Source organism: Cupressus sempervirens, chromosome 7, assembly GCF_028749045.1.
Source record: "Cupressus sempervirens isolate cs-2001-9-10 chromosome 7, ASM2874904v1, whole genome shotgun sequence".
Taxonomy (NCBI): domain Eukaryota; kingdom Viridiplantae; phylum Streptophyta; class Pinopsida; order Cupressales; family Cupressaceae; genus Cupressus; species Cupressus sempervirens.
This window is the reverse complement of record NC_143124.1, coordinates 212,295,733-212,310,021: the sequence shown is the minus strand read 5'-3', so window position 1 is coordinate 212,310,021 and position 14,289 is coordinate 212,295,733.

Genomic DNA, 14,289 nt, shown 5'->3' with positions numbered 1-14,289 from the left:
TGCCTTGCATCCCTTGGAAGATATCTTTGCCCATGTAGGGCAACCGAAGACTTTGAAGTGTGTCACAATAGGTTTTCTACCACACCATGCCTCAAAAGGAGTCTTGCCATCTAAGGCTAGATGAGGAGACCTATTAAGAATGTGAGTGACACTGCTAATTGCTTTGACTTCAAGTGATGGATCTAGAGACTCGACTTGTATGATGTAACTTGCCATAGACTTAAGAGTGCAAATCCTCAAAGTTGCAACATCTGTCTTAAGCATACTAAATGCTAGCAGAGTCTGAAGATCAATGCCCTCAAGTCTACAAAATTCTTTTAGTCTTCCATTCACATACATGCTTCCATTGTCCATTCGAAGAACTTTTATGGCTTTCCTTGATTTCTATTCTACATAAGTTTTGAAGGCTAGAAACTTGTCCAACGATTCGTTCTTATTATGAAGAAAGTAGACCCAAGTGTATCTTGAAAAGTCATCAATGAAGGTCAGTATCTAGTGACCTTGGTTGACTAGAAAAGGACCTTCTAATACCATGTGAACCATCTATAGAACACCTAGTGCTCTTGAAGAGTTCCCTTTCTATAACTTCCCTTCTAGATGCAAATCCACTGAATCTGTCAAACATTCACCATGGGAAAAGTTGATTAGAGGTAGACCTTTGACCATTCTATTTGTGCAAATTTGTTGAAGATAGCGGAAGGAAAGATGTCCAAACCGCTGATGCCATAATTGCATTGTTGAATTTGATTGACTTAACAAGGCCTTTGAAGGAGACTTGGGCATAAAATGAAAGAAAAAGTATAACCTTTTGTTATGATTCACTTTCCTCACTGTAACCAAGGAGTTGTCTTTAAAACTGTGCACCTGTACTAAGTCTGGAAGGAACTCAACTCTATATCCATCTCCAAGGTGAGTGATTTGGTAGATTGATAGGAGATTAGAACTTAAGTTTGGAAAATACATAACATTTTGAAAATCTCCATTTTCCATCTCCACATTTCCATTTCCTTCAACTTCCATTTTAGTATCATTCCCATAAAGATGTGTGGTACCTTTGACTCCTTCAATGAAGAAAAATCCCCCTTTGAAGAACCCATGTGATATGAAGCACCTGAATCAAGTATCCATTCCTTTGAAGAATTTGAATTTTCCATGAATGCTTGCCCTTTGCCCTTTGAATCTAAAGAAGATCCTTTCTCCTTATAAGCATTAGGCAGTGGAACATTATGTTTCTTAATGATGTTGATCAACTCATCAATCTTCTTAAGATAAGACTCTTATTCTTCATGACCCATTTTCTTGCAATAGGCACACTTTTTATTCTCCTTATTGTTGTCCCCCTTCTTGTTGGATTTTAAGGAAGACTTGCCTTGTTGATTGGATTGTGGTGTTGTCTTTTATGAATCCTCTGATTTGTTCTTCCACTTCTCTCTACCCTTTCCTTTATTTGAAGGTTGTCCACCTAAATTTTGAGAACCCTCATTATTGGCCACCAATGCTTTAGACTTAGGTGATTTGAGAATCCCCATTGATTTCAAAATTTTTTCTTCAGTATCCAAGAGATCAACATACTCATCAAAAGTGACTTTCTTATAGGAAAACCCTAATGTAGTCTTTGAGGTGTTAAAAGAATATACAAATGTGGAATACTCTGATGGTAGCTTGTTATGTATGAGATAGATCAATCTATCATTTTTGATAGAACTCCCATAATCAGTAAGATTTATCCTTAGTTCATTCACCTTAATGATGAAATCTTGTATAGAATCAAATGACTTGATCTAAGGAGACAAGCTCATCTTCAATTTTGAAAACATCATCTTCAGACACTTTACCATATAGGTTTTCGAGGGTATCCCAAGCTTCCTTGGATGTAGAACACTTCTTAATTTAATTCATGATTTTTTCATCAACCCCCAAGCATATATCACCTATGGCTTTCCTATCCATTGCTACCCAAGCTGAAATATCACTTGCTGATACATTATCACCTGCTAGCGGGTCCACAGAAGCCATGTGGCAATGAGCTAGCAAGCTGGCCCTTTAATTCTTGTTACATGGTTGATTATGATGTGGTCGTGTGTCATAGACTTGTGAAATACGAATGCCAAAATTTTGAATTGCAGTGGTGCCAGCAATAGATTTACAATGGCCAAAAGGATATTTACCGTCACTGTATATTTTGCCAAGATACTCTTTCATGGGCTGTTGCATGCTTTCATGGGGACTATTTTTTCAATTTTAATCCCACATGCATGGGGTGACAACACTTTATGTTGTTTTTAAAAAAAATAAGTTGTTGCAATGTAAATGAAAGTGAAGGTTGTCAGTGCTTATGTGGTCGTCGGTTTAATTGTTTAGACATCAAAAAAGATATGCCCACACCCTAATTAATCCAGATTTAATATTGGTGGTAAAAAATTTGCTAGTGCATGGCCTTAGTCTGATTGTGCCTGTTGATTTAACAGTAAGGAATATTCATGCGCAATAAATACAAAAATTCTAATATTGCAAAGCCAAGGTGTAACTACCTAATTCTGCAAAAAAAAAAAATTCTCTAACTAGCCAACTGATTCTGAAAATAAAAATTTGAAATAATAATGCAAAGAATGAAATTAATTAAGATCTAAAAATAAATAATCAGATCGATTAAACGATCATACCCGGTTTGCAAATCGGTGCCTTTGGGTGCTGATTTGAAAAAAAATAATTGCCTCACGATCAAATTTCACCCAGCATAGGCAAATTTATAGTCGATCTTCACTAAATCAATGTTCCTGATGCAATGGTGAGGTTAGATCTAGCTCTAGACACTCCCAATTTCTATAGTACTCCAAATTCAAGTTGAGGTGCTGAAGCATGAATAGTCTTGAATGGCAATGTGTAGAGAATCTCCTCGAGCTTTGATAACATGTAAGAATTTGGCTTAGGCCAAAATTCACCCAAGACCAAGGAACTCAAACACAAGCACAATAGTAGACCAAAAAGAGAGTATGATCAGAATGACGATATATTCATTCAATAAGCCACATGAAAGTACACTAGGAGTGCCTATATATAAAGGCCTCTGGAGAGCTTCTAGAATGCATAGAAGCTAGCAACATGATAAGTCATACAACTAGGCACATGTCCACCAGATATGGGTGTATATGAGAAATATGTTAGCAAGTAATACTAATCTATTCAAAAACAAAAGCATTAACTAGCATAAAAACCATAACATATATGAGAGACAAAGTGAAACCCTCGAATGAGAATATGAGCCATAGAATGGCTCTCCCAGTGAGGATGGTTACTTGATTTAGGGATGAGTCTATTTGCTTAGATTTGGTATGTATGCTCAAGGTTCTCAAAACTAGCTTCAATGGAGATGGAAAACAACAAATTGGTAGCCTTATGAGCTCTTAATTTGGCATCATAAGGGTATGGTTAAGGGCTTTGGTTTCTCAAACTAGCATTATAACTTTAGCTCAAAATTTTTGATGAAATGGCTTGGGAGGGGATTCAATTTATAGGCTAAGGGCTTCAGGGATGGAGTGCTAAGATGCAAGGAGAGAAAAAAGCTTAGGGGGTGGATTAGAGGTGATTTAGGATTAGATTAGGCTTGTTAGAGATTTGCAAGTGGATGGCATTCAATGAGGGTGGGTGAGTTAGTAGCTAAGCTTGGTTAGTATGCGTGGATGGGGTGGATTAGGCTAAATGGAGGATTTAGGATATTTTAGGGGTTATTAGATTTGAGGGTTTTATTTATCAAATAGATTTATTTAATAAATGGGGATTTTGGAATTAGATAGAAGAATAGGATTAATTGATAAATAATAGGTTATTTGATTTATCAATTAGGAATATAGATAATTAATTAAATTAATCAGCTAGGGGATGGAAAAGGATTAATTAAATAGGAATTTAATTAATGATGCCTTTAGAGTGTAGACGCCTAAATTTGATTACACCGCTTTGGTAATCCTATTTAGTTATCTCTAAAGGCATCATTAATTAAATTCCTATTTAATTAATCATTTGCCATCCCCTAGCTAATTAATTTAATTAATCATCTATAGTCCTAATTGATAAATCAAATAACCTATTATTTATCAATTAAATACTATTCTACTATCTAATTCCAAAATCCCCATTTATCAAATAAATCTATTTGATAAATAAAACCCTCAAATCTAATAACCCCTAAACTATTCCTAAATCCCCTTTTTAGCCTAATCCACCCCATCCACCCATACTAACCAAGCTTAGCCACTAACTCACCCACCCTCATGAATGCCATCCACTTGCAAATCTCTAACAAGCTTAATCTAATCCTAAACCCAAGCCTTATCCACCTCCTAATGTTGTAACATTCCCTAAGCAAGCTTAAGACTTTCCTAAGCCAAGGAAAGTCAACAATCTCAACTCCCTCCAAAAGATCCTGACCACATGCCTTCAATGCTCTTACAAAGGCCATAAAGACTCTTACAAGCCCATTCATTGCTCTTACAAGCCATTTATGAGGGTCTTTATGAAGATATTATCCCTTGAGCCTCCTTTGTTGACTCATCCTTCCCCTTTCCTCCATCCACTCACCCTGTGACATGTGTCACTCCCTGATTGGTGCTAAACAAGCACAATCCATGTGCTCCCCTTTGAGTGCATGCTGGCCCTCCTTAAGCTTTCATCTCTCCTTGCATCTTAGCCCTCCATCCCTCCAAACCTTAGCCTATAAATTGAATCCCCTCCCAAGCCATTTCATCACAACTTTTAAGCCAAAGTTATAATGCTAGTTTGAGAAACAAAGCCTTTTACCATACCCTTCTAATGCCAAATTGAGAGCTCACAAAGCTACCAATTTGCCATTTTCCATCTCCATTGAAGCATAGTTTGAGAAGCCTTGAGCATACATACCAATCATTTACATAGACTCATCTACCAAGCAAAGAGCTAATTCCTATTGGAAGAGTCCATTCATTTGGCTCACATTCCTAATTAGGGATTTCTCTTTAGTCTGTCTTATATGTTATATTAGTTTTGTTAGTTAATGCTTTGTTCTCTTAATAGATTAGTATTTCTTGCTAACATATTAGTGTATACATTTTGGCACGCCCGGTGAGACCCCGCATGGGTCATCTTCATTAGCTTTTTTAGTCAAGATTTGTATGTCATTTGCTAATTTTGGCTAATTTTGCTTGTTTTTGTGATTGGTAGGATTGTATAAATTGGTTTTGTAGGTCCACATGAGCATGAAGAAGACAAAGGAACTCATAGTCTATCTCATAGTGTTTGCAGATTTTTCAAGCTTATAGGTGGACAAAGGACTTGGATTTCTTCTTCCCCTTCTTGTCTACATTCTTCTTATTCCGTCTACTTCTTCTTCTTCTTCTTGTGGGAGATCTTGGCCATTTTTTTTTTTAAGGAAGCAAAATCATACACACTTCTTTTTAGTGCTTAAAATGAACCCCCAAATCATACTTAAATCCATCAAAAACTAAAAAATTGCCCAAAAAAAAAAAAAAAAAAATTTTAACAAGTGAAACTAAACCAATCCAATCATTTGCATCCTTGCAACATCAAGGTTTTAGATGCATTCATGCAAAGTTAGGAACACTGCATTTTTGGGAATTTAAAAAGAACTTCAAGTTTCCATTTCAAAAGGTTCAAAATCAACATTAAGTGCACACTAAAATCTAAATCAAACTCAAAGCATCAATCAAGGATAAAATGAACCTCATTTGCAAATATTTTAAAGTTCTTTTAAAAATCTCATGAAAACTAAGAGTCCTAAATGGTTGCCAAAATTGTCCTAAAAAGCTTTGTTATTTTTTCCAAACAAATGTCTTGTTGCAAAATCTTGAATGTTTCTTAGGTTTTTCATGCATCAAAACAATCTAGGAATATCATTTTTGGGCTTAAAACATGCAAACTAGAACACAAAATCTTGAATGAAAACCAAAGTCCAAAGAGTCATTTTCACTTTTGAGTTCAAAACAATCTTGAATGATCTAAGGTTAAAACAAAGCACTTAAAAGTTCTTAAAACAACACACAAAATCTCAATCTTGAATGCTCAAAGGAAAAAAATTTGAATGTTTAATCACTTGTCTTTGAATGCATATTGCTAAAAATCACTCTTGAGTGCCATGGATTAAAATCAAATTTTTCTTGGAATGCATGATTAAAACAACAAATCCAATCTTGAATGTCATAGATCAAATAATCATCTTTTGGGGCATAAAAAGAATCTACATTCTAGAAAATTCCTAAATTATAAAAACCAAATAAAGACACTTTAAGTGAGTTTGTAGTTGGAATCACCCTCTTTAATCACCCATCAATTTAACCATTGTTTGCAATCTCAACGCCATCTATGGGGATGGGTCCACCTAAGAGGGTGTTAAGTGCTCCAAAAAAATCAAACTCCACTTACTTCAGTTTTTATTAGTTTTTCTAAGTTGAAAATCTCTTGAATGAGCATTAGTCTTGCTAATACTTCATTTGGGCATAATAATTGAACAAATCTTGACGTGGAGGGCCTCCGGGCATGCGCTTGACAAATTGAGTTTCACATATCTTTGTTTTGGGCTTAAAACAAACTCACACTCAATCTTGAATGCCTAACAATCAATGAACATCGCATAGTTTTGACACATTTTCAATGATGCTCGCATGTTGACGATCTCTTGACTTCCATTATGCTTTATGCCATAATCACAAGTGTCTTCAATCATAGCTTACAAAATCTAAATCATCAATTGGAATGAACGCGCGTCTTTTAAAACCAAGATCATGTATGTGGTCTTGTTTTACACTTTTTAGGAGGCCTGCTTGAGGATTTCATCACCCCTTGGGACGACCTCAACTCCAGCATTCCGACGGAGTATAAAGATCGGGAGGTGAATCCAAAGACACCTCTCTTGAAATCAAGATTTTGTCACTCGAGCTAAGCCTCAAGGAACTTTATACCCTTGAGAAGTGAAAGAGGAGAAGTGGGTTACCGCTCCTCTCGACTGTGTGACATCTTTTTGGTTTCATCTACGGATTTGGGCCTCATGTACCTTCCATATATCGAGGACTCCCTAGCTAAACCAAATTTCATCCTTGTAGAAAGCTTCCTAAGATGTTGGTGTGTTTGACGTGCTTGCTCCAAACTTTTGTCTGCTTGTTTGTTCATAGCTTTTGAATGAATGCCAATTTTGGTCAAAATCCCAGAAAAGTAAAAATCATCCTAGCTCAAGGCATACTTAGCGTAGTTACTGCCTCATCAGGAAATCATCCAAGCTCCCCTACCGTAACCAAATCTATCTAGTTCTCTACCTTAGAACAATCCCAAATCCAAAGTCCATCCAAATCATCCCCCCCAGCCAGCTAGCAACCCAATCCAAAATCAGCCAAGCCTTTAAGGAATTGTTGTCACTCTACCAGATTTTGCTATCCAATCAATCCTATCAATCAACCAATCTCACCAAGGTTATCCCTCAGACAGAGCATTGTCTAGGGTAATCTAGCTTTGTCACTTGTATCCCTCATCACCTTGAGCTAAAGGTTGGGATCCACAAGTGGTCAATCTCGTGTCATGCCCATAAGATCATTAGTCTATCCTCAAGTTGACATAGCCATCACCAAATCCAGCGCACAGGAAAGCAAAACTCTCACCTTTTGACAGCATACCCTTGAAAGTCTTCCATCCACAGGAAAGCCAAAATCTCCAGCCAATCCTCCTTAGGTCTGTCCTACAGCTTTGACTCTCCCTAGGAAATCATTCATCAGCCAATCCAAAATCTATGCTTAATCCAAATCCAACCATGAGCTTCCATGTTCATCCATATGCAAGACCCCATCCCCATTCAACTCATCATCAAAACATAAAATCCCAACCCTATCATGATGAGTTTGGTCGCATTGTCTTTGCTCCCACCACATCCTATTCCAATGATGATGAAAATCTTGTTGACTATGACGAGTATCTTGAGAGCCTTAGATGCCTTCCGCCAACCATCCCCCAAAATCCACGCATTATTCCAAATTATCTAGTCATGCCATCTCATATCCCAGCTTCTCCTCCATCACCCAATCAACCAAGCTTCCAATCTTCCACCCCATCACACTAGCTATTCCTGTCAATCCATCTCCACCTCCGACACATGAGTCTCCAAGGAATCTCATAGAGGAAATACAAGAAAAGCTGCCTCTAGTAGTCGATAAGCCATGTCATCTAGTCCAACCATATGAAGTATTCAGTGATGAAGCTTCCCCATCTATAATATCACCTCCATCTCCCATAGCTTTCATCCCCATACCATCCATCAAATTGCTTAAAATCCTTCCACTTCTCGCAAGCATCAAAATCCCACCACCTTTCAAATCCTTCCAAATCCTATCCACATTACCTCCAAGCATTTCCCAAATCTCCCATAATGACCCTTATGCATCCATCTTCTACTCATCCATCTCCACTATAGAATCTTCCATCTATCCATCCATTGCCTTTGAAGAATCCATCTCTTCACCTCCTATCGCACCATCCACTCCAATCCAATCCTATCAAGATCTTACCCAAAATCATGTTGACATCCCCCAAAGCATAAATGAAGATATCATCATACCATGTCTTCCATCCATATTGCAGTCACCATCCCCTCCATCTCCAAAACCTCAAGTCATACCTCCTCTACTACAGGATATCTTTTCATCCCATCAGCTAAATCAAGATCCTATCCTACCATCTCCTCCACTCCATGCTTCCATCTTACCACCTATCCAAGCTATTCCACCATCTATAATCTACCATCTTGGTTCACTTACATTCATTCATGGTGGCCCCTTCTCTGCAAAAGAATTAAGAACAGTATCTCCCCATTACAGTACATCTAATAAAGAACTTCTACCATTTTCTATAAGCAAAAAGTTTCCTTAGCTCGTTCAAATGCTCAATCGGTGGCATTATCAAGGTCAAGGTTTAGGACCACAAGAGAAAGGAATCATAAAGCCTATTATTGCACAAAAGAATCCAAGATTTCATGGTCTTGGATATGTATCCACAGGCTCACCATCTAAAAGTGCCGGTACACGCCATCCTCAAACCAAGCCTATCTCCAGGCCCACCATGCCATCCTCCCATCATTCCTTCAAAAAATCTTATGTCATCTCCCCTCCACCATCTTTGCAACCAAAAACAACCTACCATATCCCCCCTTCATCTGTTAAATCCATTTTGGGTCCCTATGTACCAAAATCTACCATCAGCCATCCTCCTATCATCCAGCATAAAAATCCCACTCCTTTCATTCCTATTCAGGATCAACAAAGGCACATCTCTCTACCTATTATCCATCATCCTCCCACTATAAGCTCCTACATATCCTCTCCATCTCGCAAAGCTTCTCATAACCATCTTCCCAAAGCTTACCACAACAATGTGAATGCCAACTTCAAAATGCATAAAGTTAAAAATCCACATCTTAGGCAATCATATGTCTATTCTAAAAAAAATACTCCAAAAAGGAAAAATCCAATCAAAGAATGCAAAACAATGCAAAAGCCTATGAAAAGAAAATCCAAAACCATGTGGATCCCAAAGAAAAAAGTTGAAACCCAATGCATAATGGCATCCACCATTGCTAATCCCCCATCTAGTGACTCGTGTCCCCCATCTCCTAACTCCATCTTGGGTGCCTATATCCCCGAGTGCGCTTCCACAAATCCTCCATCAAGCCCCCGTCTACCATCTATTCCCCATCTGCTCTTTTCACACCCGTCCCAACATGTGCCAATGTTGATCCTACAAGCACCTCCATCTCATGCTCCTTTTTGACCTTTTCATCCCTCTATCTCCTACCATCAATCCCATCTAATCCGATCTATTGCATAAATCACACATTCGGTGTACCAACAGCTAGCAACAAAATTAAACATTCCAACAGCCAGTGAAAAATCCCAAAAAAGCCAAAAATAGCTGAAGAAAGCCAAAATCATTCCAGCTAAGTCCAAAGTCAAAAAGTCAAAAAGTCAAAAAATAAATAAATAAATAAAGCATCCACTGGTGAAAACTTGGCAATTCAAGCGCCTTGGACAAGTATCATGATGAAAACTTAGCAAACAAGCATCATGTGTAATCCAGCCATCCCCAGCTTAGCCTATCATCCTCATGCTTTTGGTCGCATCTTGACATCCAACTCCATCTTCTAATCTATACACCTATCCTCCATCAACCAAGCTTCCAATCTTCCACCCACCATCCCATAAGACACACTTGCTTGTTCCTTTGGTGTTCCAACCAAATATCCAAAATCTGATGAAGCTTGTAAATCTTGCACCCCAGCTTGTAAATCTTGTATCATCTCTTGTATCATACCTTGTATATCCGAATCTTGTCCAAAGCTTGTACTATAGATAATCTTGTATCCTAGCCTGTATCCTATCACATGCACATAAAGAACCCCATTTCCCTTAAGCTTTTCACAAACCATCTACCTATCCGCCTGTCACCTATTGCAAAAATCCCACCCTTCACAAACATTTCCATCTCACAAAACCAAAACATGAACAACCTTGTACATTTGTAACATATCTTGGTCTGTTAGCTTGTACATCTTCTTTAGCTTAGTACCATTGTATCTATCTAGCTATTGTGTTAGTTCCTCCTTGATCAGCATTTTGCACACATTGCACAACCCTTGGTTAGCTATTCCAATGCATCCTTTAGCTAGATCTCCTATCACCAAAGTGTTATCCTTCTTAGTTCAGCTTGCCAGACGCATCACTCATCCAGATCCATCAGCTTAGGTGCTCTCCAATAGATCCTTGCAGGATATAGCTTTCCTCATGTCTGATCTTGGTCCGTTAGTACCTCGTCCCACCCATCTCATTGGCAAACAATTCTCTTTTGGATTTTCGCTTTCTTTTGATTTGGAATCTTCCCTTTGGGTCTTGAAGTATCTTTTCCAAACAATCTTTTTGTTCCCTCCTCAAAGTTTCCATGATCCTCCATATCATGGTATACTGCGAATGGGGTAATTTGGGTGTAACATCTTGATCAAGTCTTTTGTTTGTTTTTCTTTTCTACTTGTGGGTTACCCAGTGTCGGTTCCACTCTGATTCTTTCGAGATTCATGTGTGATGCTGGGGCAATCCTTGTGTGTTTGTTTTGAGTTAGTCCATCAGTCCTCTAGACGGTTGGTGAAAAGGCCTTGATGTTCTTGGTAACCTTGGCAATTAACCAACAGTCCTATAGCGAATCTAGTGCTCAACTACATGGTGGTACTTCTCTTTGAAGTATCCCCCCGCTCAAAAAGCTTCAATAGATTCCCTTCATCTCCATTATCCTCCATCCATATCAAGCACTTATCCCATCTTATGCATCAGTATCTCTTTGAATCACTCCTCATCTTTAGCTTTAGGGATCCACAATCCCAGGCTTAGGGATCCACCAATCCAATCAATCCACCAAGCCTCATCTTTCGAGATCCACAATCCTAGTCCTAGGGATCTTCGAAACCCATCTTCCACCAATCTGACTCTTTGAAATCCTGTTGCATCAGCTTTATAATCCCCTCATCCATCTCCCTATCCTGGATTCCTTTTTATAGCGCTCTGCTCCTTCATCCTCTCACCCCCAATCCTAGAAGTCTTAAGCTTATTTACTCTTGTGCCTCTAATTTTTTCCTTTATCATTCTCCCGTAGTGAGAGTTTGAGCTAACTAAACCTCTTCTCTTAAGCCAATCTGTGTCTCCTTGCTTCTCTCGAATTCTTGTATTTTTCAAGAAGCTGTCGAGCCTCATTTTCTCTCCTCGCCGCCTTCTTGAGAGGGCATCTCTACGTCTAGTCTCTCCTCTTCTTATCTGAGACTAGGGAAACCTTGTTGCTAAAACATCTTCCTCATGTCTTCTTCATTTGAACTTCTTTGAAATAGTGTTGTCTCAACACTATGTCAAAGAGGGGAAAAATGTAGACACCTAAATTTGATTACATCGCTTTGGTAATCCTATTTAGTTATCTCTAAAGGCATCATTAATTAAATTCCTATTTAATTAATCATTTGCCATCCCCTAGCTAATTAATTTAATTAATCATATATAGTCCTAATTGATAAATCAAATAACCTATTATTTATCAATTAAATACTATTCTACTATCTAATTCCAAAATCCCCATTTATCAAATAAATCTATTTGATAAATAAAACCCTCAAATCTAATAACCCCTAAACTATTCCTAAATCCCCTTTTTAGCCTAATCCACCCCATCCACCCATACTAACCAAGCTTAGCCACTAACTCACCCACCCTCATGAATGCCATCCACTTGCAAATCTCTAACAAGCTTAATCTAATCCTAAAGCCAAGCCTAATCCACCTCCTAATGTTGTCACATTCCCTAAGCAAGCTTAAGACTTTCCTAAGCCAAGGAAAGTCAACAATCTCAACTCCCTCCAAAATATCCCAACCACATGCCTTCAATGATCTTACAAAGGCCATAAACACTCTTACAAGCTCATTCATTGCTCTTACAAGCCATTTATGAGGGTCTTTATGAAGATATTATCCCTTGAGCCTCCTTTGTTGACTCATCCTTCCCCTTTCCTCCATCAACTCACCCTGTGACATGTGTCACTCCCTGATTGGTGTTAAACAAGCACAATCCATGTGCTCCCCTTTGAGTGCATCCTAGCCCTCCTTAAGCTTTCATCTCTCCTTGCATCTTAGCCCTCCATCGCTCAAACCCTTAGCCTATAAATTGAATCCCCTCCCAAGCCATTTCATCACAACTTTTAAGCCAAAGTTATAATGCTAGTTTGAGAAACAAAGCCTTTTACCATACCCTTCTAATGCCAAATTAAGAGCTCACAAAGCTACCAATTTTCCATTTTCCATCTCCATTGAAGCATAGTTTGAGAAGCCTTGAGCATACATACCAATCATTTACATAAACTCATCTACCAAGCAAAGAGCTAATTCCTATTGGAAGAGTCCATTCATTTGGCTCACATTCCTAATTAGGAATTTATCTTTAGTCTCTCTTATATGTTATATTAGTTTTGTTAGTTAATGCTTTGTTCTCTTAATAGATTAGTATTTCTTGCTAACATATTAGTGTATACATAGAGATAACTAAATAGGATTACCAAAGTGTTGTAATCAAATTTAGGTGTCTACATTTTGCCCCTCTTTGACATAGTGTTGAGACAACACTATTTCAAAGAAGTTCGAATGAAGAAGACACGAGAAAGATGTTTTAGCAACAAGGTTGCCCCAGTCTCGAATAAGAAGAGGAGAGACTAGACTTAGATGATGCCCCCTCAAGAAGGCGGCAGGAAGAGAAAGCGAGGCTCGACGACTTCTTGAAAAGTACAAGAATCCAAGATGAGCAAGGTGACTCAGGTTGGCTTAAGAGAAGAGGTTTAGTTAGCTCAAACTCTCACTACGAGAGAATGATAAAGAGAGAATCAGAGGCACAAGAGGAAGCAAGCTTAAGACTTTTGAGATTGGGGGGAGGATGAAGGAGCAGAGCGCTATAAAAAGGAATCTAGGATAGGAAGAGGGATGATGGGATTATAAAGCTAATGCAACAGGATTTCAAAGAGTCAGATTGGTGGAAGATGGGTTTCGAAGATCCCTAGGACTAGGATTGTGGATCTCGAAAGATGAGGCTTGGTGGATTGATTTGATTGGTGGATCCCTAAGACTAGGATTGTGGATCCCTAAAGCTAAGAGTGAGGAGTGCTTCAAAGAGATACTGATGCATAAGCTGGGGTAGGAGAGATAGATGTTGGAGATGGATGGGGGATAATGGAGATGAAGGGATTCCATTGAAGCTTTTTGAGCAGGGAGATACTTCAAAGAGAAGTACCACCATGTAGTTGAGCACTAGATTTGCTATAGGACTATTGGTTAATTGCCAAGGTTACCAAGAACATCAAGGCCTTTTCACCAACTGTCTAGAGTATTGACAAACTTGACTCAAAACAAACACGCAAGGATTGCCCCAGTATCACACATGAATCCCAGAGGAAGCAGCATGGAAACAACACTGGGTAACCCACAAGTAGAAAAGAAAAATGAACAAAAGACCTAATCAAGACCTTATGCTCAGATTACCCCATTCGCAACATACCATGATATGGAAGATCGTGGCAACCTTGAGGAGGGAACAAGGAGATTGCTTGGAAAAGATACTTCAAGACCCAAAAGGGAAGATTCCAAATTAAAAAAAAGAAAAAATCCAAGAGAGAACCATTTGCCAATGAGATGGGTGGGACGAGGTACTAATGGACCAAGATCAGCTATGAGGAAAGCTATATTCTGC